Genomic DNA, 14147 nt, shown 5'->3' with positions numbered 1-14147 from the left:
AAGGCCGAATGTAGAACTGGAGAGGATCTATGTAGAACCGAATATAGTAGGTATCATAAAATCACAAAGACTGAGATGGTTGGCACATATCCAAAAGATGCCAAACACGAGACTTCCCAAAAGAATACTAACGGGAGGAATAGGAGAAAAGAAGAAGAAAGGTAGACCGCAATCCAGATAGAAGAAAGATGTTGAAAGAGACATAGAAGAACTTAAAATTACAAATTGGAAAAATAAAGCAGCAAATAGGAGAGCTTGGAAAGGAAGAGTAAACCAAGCCATGGGCCTTCTAGGCCTGGGGAGCTAAACTATATAATATAATCATCAACTACAGATAATACATTTATTGTAATTTTATTATTGAATTACAGGAATAAGAACAATTTAATTATTTAATAACCAAAATGATTCTAGGGTCTGATGATAGCAGCGATTAGTAAAGACATCAGATAATTAAACAGACAATCAGAAGCGAACGGGTTCACAATTCCAGCGCCTGCTGTGGTTCCTTCTGGTTTAACTGTTGTTGTTGGAGGAGGATTTGGATCTGGATCCTGTGTGAGCGTGACTTGCACCATCATAACGGTGATTAAGCATATCAGTAATATTTTTTGCATTGGCATCTTCTTTATCTAAAACTAATGATTTAGCTATTATAGGCTGTTGATTGATTATGTTCAAAATAAAAGAGCTAAAAGGAACTACAACGTTAACGGAGTTTTATTGTTTCATATGGGGCAAGCCAGTGCCAATAAAACATAAACACACGCACACATTGTTTCATATGGTCAATGGACCTCTAAATATGAAAAAACCGCGGTGTGCTACCATCTAAAGGGGTGCGTTTTTGAGAAAGGAGTGAAGAATTAGTCACTAGGCACATGGTAAATTAGGGTGAGTTCTATGTACTTTTGGTACAAACACGTCTACAGAAAAATTGTTTCAGGTTAAATTTACTATCGAAATATCACTTTTTTAAAGTCAAAAATATTTTTTTACAAAAATATATTCAAAAAAAGAAGCAAAAAAAAACACGACAGAAAGCAATTATTTGGTTTTTTGACCATTAACTTTTTTCCACGGGGACAAAGGTCCATTGATTTACATAAAAAAACTTCCATCTTTCCCTTTAATTTTTGGCAGAAGTCCCTAGAATTTACAGTTTCCTAAATATGATTTTTCAAAGTTCGCTGCTCACAGCATTTTTGGGCCATTTTCCCTATTATTTCGCAAATATTGTTCTGTAACTTTTTTCTACTGGCTGAATGACTAATGTCTATGCCATTAAATAAATAAAAAAACTTTTTTCTACGCATTTCGAGGTATACGCAATGGTACATCTAGTAGGAAGAAAAGTCAATTGCCTTTAAAATGGTCTTTTGTATAATGTACGTGTATATTTAAGCAAGTTATGGTTTTTCAAACTTTTATACTTTTAATTATTTTTGATATTTTTACGATTATTTTTTAAATTTCTCATTATAACTTTTCTTCTTGTACATGTAGGTATAAAGAGTGAGTTTTATGTATGGAAACCCTCAATTATCTCGGAAACAATTATCTCTTTATATAATACAAAAGACAGAAACATACAGGGTAGAAAAGACATATTCACGATGAATGGCATTCTGTGGGACCAAACAATATCTAAAGCGAACAAACAGCTCATATACAATACCATACTTAAGTATAATCACATATGGCAGTGAAGTTTGGCCACTGAAACAAAGAACAGAGAAAATGTTACTAGTAACAGAAATGGACATCTGGAGAAGAGCAGCAGGCAAATCAAAATGAGTTCGGATAACAAATGAGAGAATACGAGAAATGATGGGAGTCACACATACAATAATTGATGTCATAAAAACAAAACAACTCATATGGTACAGCCATGTACAGAGAATGCCAGATGACAGGATCCCGAAACAGATTTTGGCGTGGACACTACAGTGTAGAAGGAAAATAGGAAGGTCGATAAGAAGCTGGAGGCAGGGAATTGAAAAAGGACTAGAGGAAATAGGAAAGAGAAATCTCTCCAGGTCTATGGCTAAACAGAGAAGAATGGCGGTTAGGGGTCGGAAGGAGTCGGAGAACGCTGTAAACTGATAGTAGTAGCCTCCTTTGCTGATGACTAGCTGTAAATGAAGGTCCCATACAAGGCTGACGAAACTCACAACATCATTTAGACATACTCAGTGATTGGTACACAGAATGGCGAACAAAAGTAAACAAAATAAAATAAACTCAAATAACATTTACCAACTGCCATACCACTTGTAAGAATGGACAATGTAAGAATACCAACAATAACAGACGCTGGATATCTTGGCCTCCATCTTGACCAACATCTCAGTTGAAAAAAACATATCCAGACCAAAAGAAGACAGCTAGACTTAAAATTCCGGCAAATGTATTGGCTCCTTTAGTATTTAGAATTCTTCTATACAAAGCCATACTCAAACCTCTCTGGTACTATGGACTATGCAAATGGACAAAGCCAACGTCGCTGAATATCATCCAAAGATTTTAGTTTAAAGTTCTAAAATCGATAGTGGATGCGCTATGACATGTAAGTAGTCAAGATTCCTTTTATATGAACGTACCATTCGCCACGAAAAAGAGTTAGTAAGGGAATTATTCAACAATGGTCCTGCCACAAGAAGACTAGATAGAAACTGGCCCCAAGACCTACTTCAAAACTAAAAAACATAAATAGAATAAGGTGAGAGATCATTGGATGTCTCTCCTTCACGTCCAAAACACATTTCTCTATATATGATATAGATCAATCTAATGATATAGATTGTAAATAAACATTGTTATTATATAAATGCTAAATCTTCACCAAACACCGTCTACTACATAACCAGATGTTTCTTAATTGAAATAAAATTAGAAAAATTAGAAAATTACAAAGATTCTAAAAAATTCCAAGTAAGAGTAAAATTTTAAACATTACCGTACTGTTTTAGAAAAAAAATATAAATAGATTTTTAATTAATTATACCTATGGTCTTATATTTATGTTTGTCAGATTTGAAATGTCACATTAAAGCATAAATCACTTATGGAGCAGATAATTTAAAAGACAGAATTACAAAGAGCATCAACGAATTAACGACAAAACTGAAAAACCCAAAATAATAGTTAAAACCCAAAATAATAATAGTCAATAAAATGAAAGTTTTCAATAAAATAAAGTATCAATTTTTAGTTCATCAAATACATTTTCAAATGTAGTAGAAAATACATCGAAAAATTATATTTGATGAAATATGTAAAATTAACCGTATTTAAAATCTCAAACTGTTAAAAACTCACCGTCAGATGTATTAATATATTGGAGCAAATTTGATGACAGTTATGTCTTTGAAACAATCTTCAACGCAATATCAATAACTAAATTTTCGTAGCAAGGTAACACAAACAAATGATTATTGGGTAAATTGATATATGATATTTTATTCTTCTTTTTTCGTATTTTTCTTTGCTTCCTACCATCCGGTGCACAGCTACTTTTTTAAATTTTGCCCTTGTATATTTATTTGTGCCAATGTCACTGTCAGTTAAAACTCAAAATTTCTGCTAAACCAAAGAAGCAAAACAAGATTGTGTATTGATAGTGAACAGTGGAGTAAACTTGCCTGAGGTTGGACCAATTACAAACAAGCATTACGGCGCGGTAAATTTGAATTACTCCTCCTGGTTTAAAAACAGTTAACTAAACAATACAAAAAATATATATATATATATATGAGTAGATATGTGTGAAGTAGAATCAGCTAAAATAGCTATAAAATAAGGTCTATAGAATACCGCCGTCTCAAACGCTACGGACGTTCTGTGTTATGAGGACGTAAAAAAATAGATCCCAATATCCCAAGCTTCCCAGCTTTGATAGAACAAAGGAGATGCTCGAAATGTTTTGGGTATCATAAAAGGTAAAGCAGTTGAAAGTTTATATAGAGTAGGAGTGAAACGAGGAACAATAAACACAGTTTTTTGAAGAATCAAATCACAGAATACAAAGAGACGATTCTTAATTTCGAAGATGTGTCCGACGTTCAGCTGTCTCAAGAGAAATCAGTCTTTTTATTTTAATTCTTCTTCTGCTTTATGTGCCTTCTCCGTTGCGGACGTTGGCTATCATCATAGCAATTTTAATATTGATTGCGGCGTTTCCGAATAAATCGATCGATAGTAGTCCAAACAGTTGGCGTAAGTTTTGAAGCCATGAGTGTCTTCTTCTTCCGGGTCCGCATTTTCTCTGTATTTTACGATGTTATTATTATTATCTGTTGCAATATACGATATTAATCACGTCGCATGTCGCATAATATGATCGAGGTATCAAAGTTTCCGTTTCTTGATTGTGAAAAAGGTTTCTTTTTGTTTTCCCATTCAGCGCAATAACTCTAGGTTGGTGGTGTGGGTCGTCAAGGATATTTTGAGGATGCGTTGGTATACCCTCATTTCGAATGCTTCTAACTCTTTCATTAATGTTTCCGATATTGTCCATGCCTCTGCGCCATACAGCACGACTGGAAATACATAGTGTTTTAGCAGCCGTATTTTTAGTGGGAGATATATGACGCAATGGATGAATATATTTCTTATGTTGTTAAATGTTGCTCTGAGCTTTTCAACTTTAGATCGTATTTCGGTTGTTTGATCGTATTTCGAGTTGACGACTGTTCCATTACTTTATTTTAATGACAACATGAAAATAAACATCTAAATTTAAAAAATGACGTTTCTTTAAGGTATTATTAAACCTTCTTCTTCTTCTTCTTCTTCTTCTTCTTCTTCTTCTTCTTCCTCTTTATAAGCAATTCTGCTTGTTCATTAGCAGATTGATACATCTATGGAAGGTTGTCACTCCATCTTTGGCGCGGTCGGCCGATACTTCTTCTGCCGAATGGTGATCTATCTCTTGTTATTATGACCACACGTGTCTCCCCCATTTTCTGGTTATGTGGTTGTTCCATTCTTTTTTTCTATTTAGTGTCCATTCGTTTATACACTGTACGTCACATTGTCTTCTAATATCTTCGCTCCTCTTTCGATCTCTCAGTGTATTTCCTGTAATTCTTCTCAGTACTCTCATCTCTGCCGTTTCCAGTAGTCTTTGTGTTGTGGCTGTATCGGGTCTTGTTTCTGATGCATATGTCATGTCATTATTGGTCTTACACTGGCTTTATAAATTCTTGACTTCATCTCAGTGTTAATATGTCGGTTTCGCCATATAGTGTTATTAAGGCATCCTGCCAATCTATTTGCTTTTTGTACTTGATTTTTCACTTCTTTGTGTAGGTCTCCGTAACTTGACAATGTAATTCCAAGGTATTTTACTTCCATTACTTGTTCAATACTGATACCATAAATTTCTATTTTGCATCTGATTGGTTCTTTACTGATTACTATTGTTTTGGTTTTCTGAGATGAAATTGTCATATTGAATTCTTTCGCTCTTATGTTAAATCTGTGGACTAATCTTTGCAGACTATCTTCATCTTGGGCTATCAATATTGCGTCGTCTGCGTAGCAGAGTATTTTTACTTCTTTGTTTCCCATTCTATATGCTCTTCCTTTGTTGACATTTTTGATGATTTCATCCATGATTAAATTAAAAAGCATAGGACTCAATGAGTCTCCCTGTCTTATTCCGCTGCCTATATCTATAGGTTCTGTAAGTTGTCCATCTATTCTGACTTCCATTTTGTTGTTTTGGTAGATGTTCTCAATAGGTTTTATGATATTATTAAACCTAATTTAAGAAATTATATTATGATACCCCCTCTGTGGCGCAGTGGTAAGAGCGCTTACCTTTGGATCGAAATATCCGAAAGGTCGTGAGTTCGAATCTCACCAGGGTTAGGAATTTTTCGTTTATTATAAATTACTAAATGAAGATAGTTTCTGTCCTTGTGGAGTCGGTACTCACCGGAGGGACCGTAGATGTTCGGATACAATTAGCGTCTCTTTGCAAAGACACTGACGTCAACTTTGCGAAGTAACAAGACACTTACTCAACACACACACTACACATGACACTAAGTACCTCATGTTGTGACTGGCTGAATGACATAAAGTCCATGCCATTAAAAAAAAAAGAAATTATGACATTTTATTACCTGATTGGACCTGAATTTGACTGGTTAAACCCCGATTTCATGAAATTAAGTGTCGAAGTTTCTTCCCAACCAATAATTCCCTCATTTCTGAGATTTTTCTGTACGCTGTCAAACCATCCTTGTCCGGGTTTTCCTTTCCTTCTTTTCGTGATTGGGCCCCGTTTTAGGATCATCTTTGGCATCCTCTTACTTTTCATTCTCATCACGTGTCCCATCCATCTCACTATGTTATACAGTTCCTCTAGCTCTCTGTTTTCATTTCTTTTTTCATTGTCCATAATAAAAAGGATCTAATTAGTAATGTAAAATCTTGATTGAAAATAAAGTGTTTACAGTTTGTAGTTTATTCTCTAACGAAAGCATATTCGAATTTATAATTACATATATTGATGTCCTATGACAAATAGGTATGTATTTCCTAAGTAAAGCGTCTACCGTCTAGAGGACATCGTCCAGTGAAAGTTTCGGCCGCTTTTATCCGCTCGTGTATATTATGCGAAAAACACAAAGCACGCCGTGAAAAAAGCTCTCGCCAAACTCGAGCTTACGCTTCGAACATCGCCGGTTCTTCTCGCCGAGCCAGCCGCACCGCGATTGGTCGAAAAGCACGACAGATGTGAAACGCGGCGCGAGACCAAAAGCTTCTAAAAATGTATCGCGAGGAGAGACGTGCAAGAGAACTTGCACTATTGGTATACAAATTTTCGCCATTATTTTTTATTTCTTGCCATTCGTCTTGCTTCAGTCCAAGTGGTTCCTCTTCTTACCAGCAGTTCCCCAACTGTTTTGTCTCAGGTCTTTTTAGATCTTCCTCTCTTTGCCTTCTGCCATGTTTTGGCTTCCCATATTCTTCTAACCTGTCGTTGGTCTTCCATACATTGGATATGTCGCCACCAACTTAGCTGTTTTTGTTCGATAAATGAAATCAGGGGTTGGATGTTTAACTTTTCCTGTATTACATTATTTCTAATTTTGTGTCCTCTCGTGACTTCTCTCACTCTTCTCAAGTAATTCATTTCGGTGAATCGATTGAAGCAAAGGATTGGTCTGAAGACTGAAGCAAAGGATTGGTCTGAATATCGTCTGGTATACATTCATCTTGGTTTTCCGTGAAATGAAAATTTCCCTCAGTTGAAATGCTCATTTTTTAATTGTCGCCTATATTCATTACTTTTGTTTTCTTTTTGTTCAGAATCATTCCATATCTTTTTAGTGTTTCATTCCAGTTTTATATATTAACTTTAAAGGTCTTGTTCACTACTGCAACTACCACCACATCGTCCGCGAATGCTCCTTCCGAAATCCTCACCATTTGCAAATTTTGTACCCTATATATAGGGTGTAACAAAAATACAGGTCATAAATTTAATCGCATATTCTGGGACCAAAAATAGTTCGATTGAACCTAACTTACCTTAGTACAAATGTTCACGGAAAAAAAGTTACAGCCCTTTGAAGTTACAAAATGAAAATCGATTTTTTCCAATATACCGAAAACTATTAGAGATTTTTTATTGGAAATGGACATGTGGTATTCTTATGGCAGTAGTATTTTAAGAAAAAATGATAATGAAATTTGGACACTCCATAAAAATTTTATGGGGGTTTGGTTCTTTTAAACCCCCCAAACTTTTGTGTACGTTCCAATTTAATTATTATTGTAGCGACATTAGTTAAACACAAGTTTTTAAAATCTTTTTTGTCTCTTAGTACTTTTTCCAAAAGTCAGTTTTTATCGAGATATTTGAATATTTGTCAAATCCACCACACATTTGTATATGGTAAAGTACGATTATGGAGACTTTTAGTAATAATATAGTAATAATATAGTAATAATATGAAAATTTATTTATGATTTATATTTTTTTAAGTATATTTTGAACCATATTAAAAAAGAAGCCACATCTAGATAAAAGATGCTTTATCAAAAAAATACAGAGGCAAAAAAATACAGAGGCAAAAAAATTTAAAAAACACTGTGTTTAACTAATGGTACCGCAGTAATAGTTTAATTGGAACGTACACAAACATTTGGGGGGTTTAAAGGAACAAAACCCTCATAAAATTTTTATGTAAATATATTAAAAAAGAAGCCGCAACTCGATAAAAACTGCCTTATCGAAAAAATATTAAGAGGCAAAAAAGTTTTAAAAATATTGAATTTAACTAATGGCACCACAATAATAATTTATTTGGAACGGACACAAAAGTTTGGGGAGGTTTAAGGGAACAAAACCCCCATAAAATTGTTATGGGGTGCACAAATTTCACTAAAATTTTTCTTTAACATGTTCTTTCCATAAGAATGCCACATGTCCATTTTCAACAAAAAATCTCTAATGGTTTTCGATATATTCAAAAAAATCGATATTTATTTTGTAACTTCAAAGGGCTGTAACTTCTTTTGTGTGCATATTTGTACTAAGGTAAGTTAGGTTCATTCGAACTATTTGTGGTCCCAGAATATGTGGTTTAATTTATGACCTGTATTTTTGTTACACCCTGTATTTAGTTTCTTCGCTTTGTTTGAACACGCTCTGATGATTTCGTCCATAAAAATATTGAACAGTAGTGGGCTCAGCCCTCCTCCTTGATTTAATCCTTCTCTGGCTACAAAGATATCTGAGATGTTGTTTCTCTAAATGACATTATTCTTGTTGTTCTTAAGCAAGCTCTTAATCACATTTAATGTTTTGTTCTCTATACTATCTTTAAGTGTTAATTGTGGTCTCTATTACTATATAGCTGTGAGACCTGGACATTACAACAGTATGACGTCAACAAGCTGAATTCATTCGAAATGTGGAGGTAGCGCCGAATGCTAAGAATAAGGAGAACTACGAATGAAAAAATACTGAAAATAATGAACAAACGTCCTCATCTGGTCAATGCAATCAAAATTCGAAAGACGTCATATCTAGGACACATAATGTGCCATAGGGAATTTGAGCAGCTCTAGGTAATCTTAGAAGGCAAAATCGAAGGTAAAAGTGGTATAGGAAGAAAGGAAAAATCCTGGCTCCGAAAATCAAAGATTGGACACACACAACAGGGAATGACTTATTTCATCAAGCCCAGAACAGAGAGACATTTGCCATATTGACCGCCAACCTCAATAGAGGACTTAGGGGGATGACCAACTTAGGAGGAGGAGGGGGAGGTCCTCTACACCTTTTTTCTTCAGTATTTCCCACAATTTATCCTTCTTCACCTTATCAAAAGCCTTCTCCAAATCTATAAATTCTATTGTAATAATAATATGTAATTATTGTATCTAATATACATAATTGTTTCCATTGTACATGATGGACAGATGATATCAGGCGGATTAATAAAAACTATCAACAATCAACACAAAACCGTGAAGTGTGGAAACAATAATTGGGGAGAGCTATGTCCAGCAATGTACGTAAATTGGTTGGATGATGATAATGATCCACTGTACACTATACCTCGTGCTAATGGCCAAAGCTGTCACAAGCAAGTTAAAATAAAGAAAAAACAAACTATACCTTTAGCGTAAGATGTAATTAAATAAAAATAATATCCTAGTCATAATATTATTACAAATCTACGAACATCTTTTGATCCTTTTTCGTTTTGATAAGTAGTTAATATTGGTATTTACACCAGGGAAATAAGGCAAAAATATACCATGTTCGGGACACTTGAGCAGTCAGGTTGCAAATGGGTTTTGTGGGTACTATATACCTAATACATTATAAATACAAAAATGCCCGTCACAGTTTGGACGAGAAATTTAGTTATTAACAAATAGGGGTCAAAAATGAGAGTTTTTTCGTTTAAATCGCTACAGGTAAAAATAGGGTAATTAAATGTCTTATTTATAATATTTTTCTTTTAGTAGATTAGCCAAGGTTTAACATAGCGTTTTTTGAATTTTGGTCCGATTATTTGTTGCTTCGGATATTGCAAAATAAAACTAAAATTTCGAAAATAAAAAATTTGCTATAACTTTTGCGAAAATGAATTTAGGACCTTTATATTGCATGAAAAGTTTAGTCAAACAGTCCATACAATGCACAAAAAATTTTAAGATGATGCGTCAATTATTTTAAATTTTATTCAATTTGTTTATCCCAAAGAGCTTTTTTTTCGCTATGTTATTGATCAGAAAATAATAATGATACAGCAATTCTGTGAAAACAACATGAAAGAAAAATAGTCATATTTTCAAAGCATTTAAAAAAATCATTAAAAAGTAATTTTTATCACTCAGAGAACATGTTACTAAAATAGAGTCATTTTTTGCTTATAAACAATTGAATAACTTTGTTAATATTTACTTTACGCTAAAACTACAATGGAATTTGAAAAACTGGCATTTTTATACGAATTTTCAAAGAAAACAATTTTCGCCTAGGTTAATTACGGTCAAAGTTAGCCACTTTTTTTATTTAATTGACGGCTACTTTGTTTATAACAATTATGCAACCTAACTAGAGCCATTTTGAAGTTGAAGATATATAGGTTATGTGTAAAAGTTTGAGTAAACTTTGAACCTCAACAGAGTGGTTAATAAAGCTTTAAAAATGGCGTCCGAACGGAATTAATTCGTGGTCGGTGGAGGGGAATTACTAAAATACGTGCACTCAACAAATGAAACTGATTCTGCAAACATATGCTGCGATTAATATCCCTGGAACTTGTTGATGGATTTTGATCATAATTTTTTTAATTTGTATGTATGTACTCGTATTCTTGTAGAGTACGTTATGTACACACAACCCCACCTAACATTACAAAATGTTAGGGGGAACTCCCCTTATCACTCAGGAATATAAAAAATAGATTACGACCGATTCTAAGACCTGCCAAATACACATATATAATTTCATAAAAATCGGTCAAGCGGTCTCGGAGGAGTATGGAAACTAACACTGTGACAGGAGAATTTTATAGATGTAAATATAAAGATGGCTATTAACAAATAGGAGTTGGTGATAGAAGTGTGAAAATTATGGGTTGTATGTATTTTTTATTTCTACATCATATAAAATTAAGGTAGATAATTTTGTCCAAAAAAATAAAAAAAATGTCAGGGGGGCAACCCCCCTTATAACTTATGGGTATAAAAAATAGATTAAAACCTCTTCAACGTCCTACAGGATAAACGTGTAAAATTTTATAAAAATCGGCAAAGCCGTTTCGGAGTAGTATGGTAACTAACACTGTTACAGGAGAATTTGATGTATAGTATTTTTACTACAAAAGCGATATTACGTAGGTCAAAATTTTTGACGTAAGAGAACTGTCAAAACATTAGAATGTGACTTTTCATTATTGCCATGTTTATAATAATCATGGCAATAATGAAAAGTCACATTCTAATGTTTTGACAGTTCTCTTACGTCAAAAATTTTGACCTACGTAATATCGCTTTTGTAGTAAAAATACTATATATAGAAGTAACTGCGAATTAAATAATAAAAGTGACTAACTTTGAACCTAATTAATCTAGGCAAAAAGTTTTTTTTCTGAAAATTCGTATAAAAATACCAGCTTTTGAAATCCCAAAGGGGATTTACTCTATAGTCAATATTAACAAAGTTATTCAAATTGTTTAGAAGCCGAAAATGACTCTATTTTACTAAACTTTTTTCGGAGTGATAAAAACGACTTTTTAATGATTTTTTTTCAATACTTTAAAAATATAACTATTATTCTTGCATGTGGTTTCCACAGAATTGCTATGTCATTATTATTTTCTGAACAATAACATTGCGAAAAAAAAGCTCTTTGCGATAAACAAATTGAATAAAATTTAAACTAATTAACGAATCGTCTTAAAAAATTTTGTGCATTGTATGGAATATTTGACTCAATTTTTCGTGCAATATGAAAGTCTTAAGGCCATTTTCGCAAAAGTTATAGCACACTTTTTATTTTTGAAATTTTAGTCTTATTTTGCACTTTCCGAAACAAAAAAGGATCTGACCAAAATTCAAAAAGTGCCATTTTAAACCTTGGCTCATCTACAAAAAGAATAATATTATAAATAAGATATTTAATTACCCTATTTTTACCTGTAGCGATTTAAACGAAAAAACTGCCATATTTGACCGTTATTTGTTAATAACTAAGTTTCTCGTCCGAACTGTGACGGGCATTTTTGTATTTATAATGTATTAGGTATACAGTACCCAAAAAATCCATTTGCAACCTGACTGCTCAAGTGCCCTGACAAAAACCTTATTTCTCTGGACTAATTGGTGTCCTATGACAAATAGGTATTTCCTAGCGTTTACCGTCTAGGCCAGCGTCCAGTGAAAGTTTCAGCCGCTTTTATACGCTCGTTTATATTATGCGAAAAACACAAAGCACGCCGTGAAAAAAAGCTCTCGCCAAACTCGAGCTTACGCTTCGAACATCGCCGGTTCTTCTCGCCGAGCCAGCCGCGCTGTCATTGGTCGAAAAGCACGACAGATGTGAAACGCGGCGCGAGACCAAAAGCTTCGAAAAATGTATCGTGAGGAGAGACGTGCCAGTTCAATTCAAAGTGCGTATCGGTAGTGTGTGTGTGCGTGCACGGTTTTTTTATTTACACATGGTTAGTGCCTTTTATCCATCTTTTATTTATTATAACACAATATTCAGGGTGAAGATCAGTGATAGTGCTGTTATTTTTTACATCTGAGCGGTCTCTGGTAATTTTTGGTCGGTTTAAACTGCGGAAAATAACGAATAAGCTATTGTTTTTGAATAACAACTGTTCCTGTAATTATGTATGTATCAGGAAATGCATCCAGCTGTCGCTGTTTGTAGTTATTCTCACTCATTTTCGACATTACCTTTTTTAATCCTAAGACAAAACGTCGCTATTTGGTTGCATCAGTTTCAGCTCACTCATTATTTACATCTTCACTTTTTTGACAGCTTTGATTACTTATAGCAAAACATTTCTTGTAATATAAGCTGCCATACCATCAACAAAACTCTTAGAATAACATTGTTTTGATGCCACACTTGGCATTCACATTTATTTCAAGAAGTATTATATTGTATTTGCTCTTGTTTTTCTCCTCATCTTTTATATATTTTCACCGTTTTTCAATTACGACTTCCACGATAATTCGTTATAAAACAGTTATGGTGGTTTCTTCTTTTCTTGTTTCCATAATAATTATAGTAAGTCTTTCTATCTCTCTCTTTTATTATATACCCAAATTTTCTTGCATTGCTCTTTTCCCTCCGCACGGCCATTTTATCCTTTGTATTTTTCACTTTCTTTTCAATGGCTTCACCTATATGTCTTCAGGATCAATCAAATCTATTAGACACATTAGTTATATTATGGTAACTACGTAGGTACTTATAACGTTATTGAGGGTAACTTTTTACACAATTTAGTTTGATTTTCTATAAATTTTGTCCCTTGTTTTCGTCCCTGTTTATTCTCGCTTCTGTTTCAGCTTACCCTAACGCTAAATTTTCTCGGGTTTTCTAAAATCCCTCTCGCCGGTGTCTGTCATTGGTTTTGTATTACTTTAATTTATCTTCCATGATGCTCGTGGACACTATTTGTTGCCTTTTTATCACCAGGTCTGTTGCCAAGGCAATTCCTATCCAGAAATCGTTTATCTGTTTATTTCCACTAATGTCTTGTATTCCTCTTTTCATTTATTTCGTGTAACGTATTTTTAATCCTAGTAAATTCTTCGTCTTAGATCTCATTCTTTTTGTTGTTTGTAGATGAGTTTTTGAATGGAAAATAGAAAGCTTTTCATTGACTTAACAACCTCATCATACAACCTCAAATGTCTACTGCTAAATATAGGCCTTCTGCTCTTGTTTCTAACCCCGTCTATTCTACGTCGCCCTCAACCAATTTTTTATTTAGCCTTCTTAAATCATCAGTCCATCTTGTAGGCGGTCGACCGACGCTTCTCTTGTCTTCTCTTGGGCTCCCTCTTTCTCTTTGTCCATTGCCCATCTGTCATTCTGGCTATGTGCCCTGCCCATCTTCACTTTAGTCTGGCTATCCTTTCGATG

General features: G+C 33.9%; 1 protein-coding gene across 2 annotated transcripts in view; it reads left to right on the top strand.

The window, feature by feature from the left end:
- The first annotated feature begins 12614 nt into the window (after positions 1–12614).
- The window catches only part of LOC114331696 (DNA N6-methyl adenine demethylase), a 189027-nt gene continuing 187494 nt past the window's right edge, over positions 12615–14147 (top strand). For both annotated transcript variants that reach the window (XM_050662575.1, XM_050662573.1), the window contains exon 1: positions 12615–12705. The gene's annotated coding sequence lies outside the window, so the exon portion shown is untranslated. The remainder of the gene's footprint in view (positions 12706–14147) is intronic.

The sequence above is a fragment of the Diabrotica virgifera genome, chromosome 9 (genome assembly GCF_917563875.1).
Source record: "Diabrotica virgifera virgifera chromosome 9, PGI_DIABVI_V3a".
NCBI lineage: Eukaryota > Metazoa > Arthropoda > Insecta > Coleoptera > Chrysomelidae > Diabrotica > Diabrotica virgifera.
Note: the sequence above shows the minus strand (reverse complement) of the source record. Positions and strands in the feature narration are given on the sequence as shown.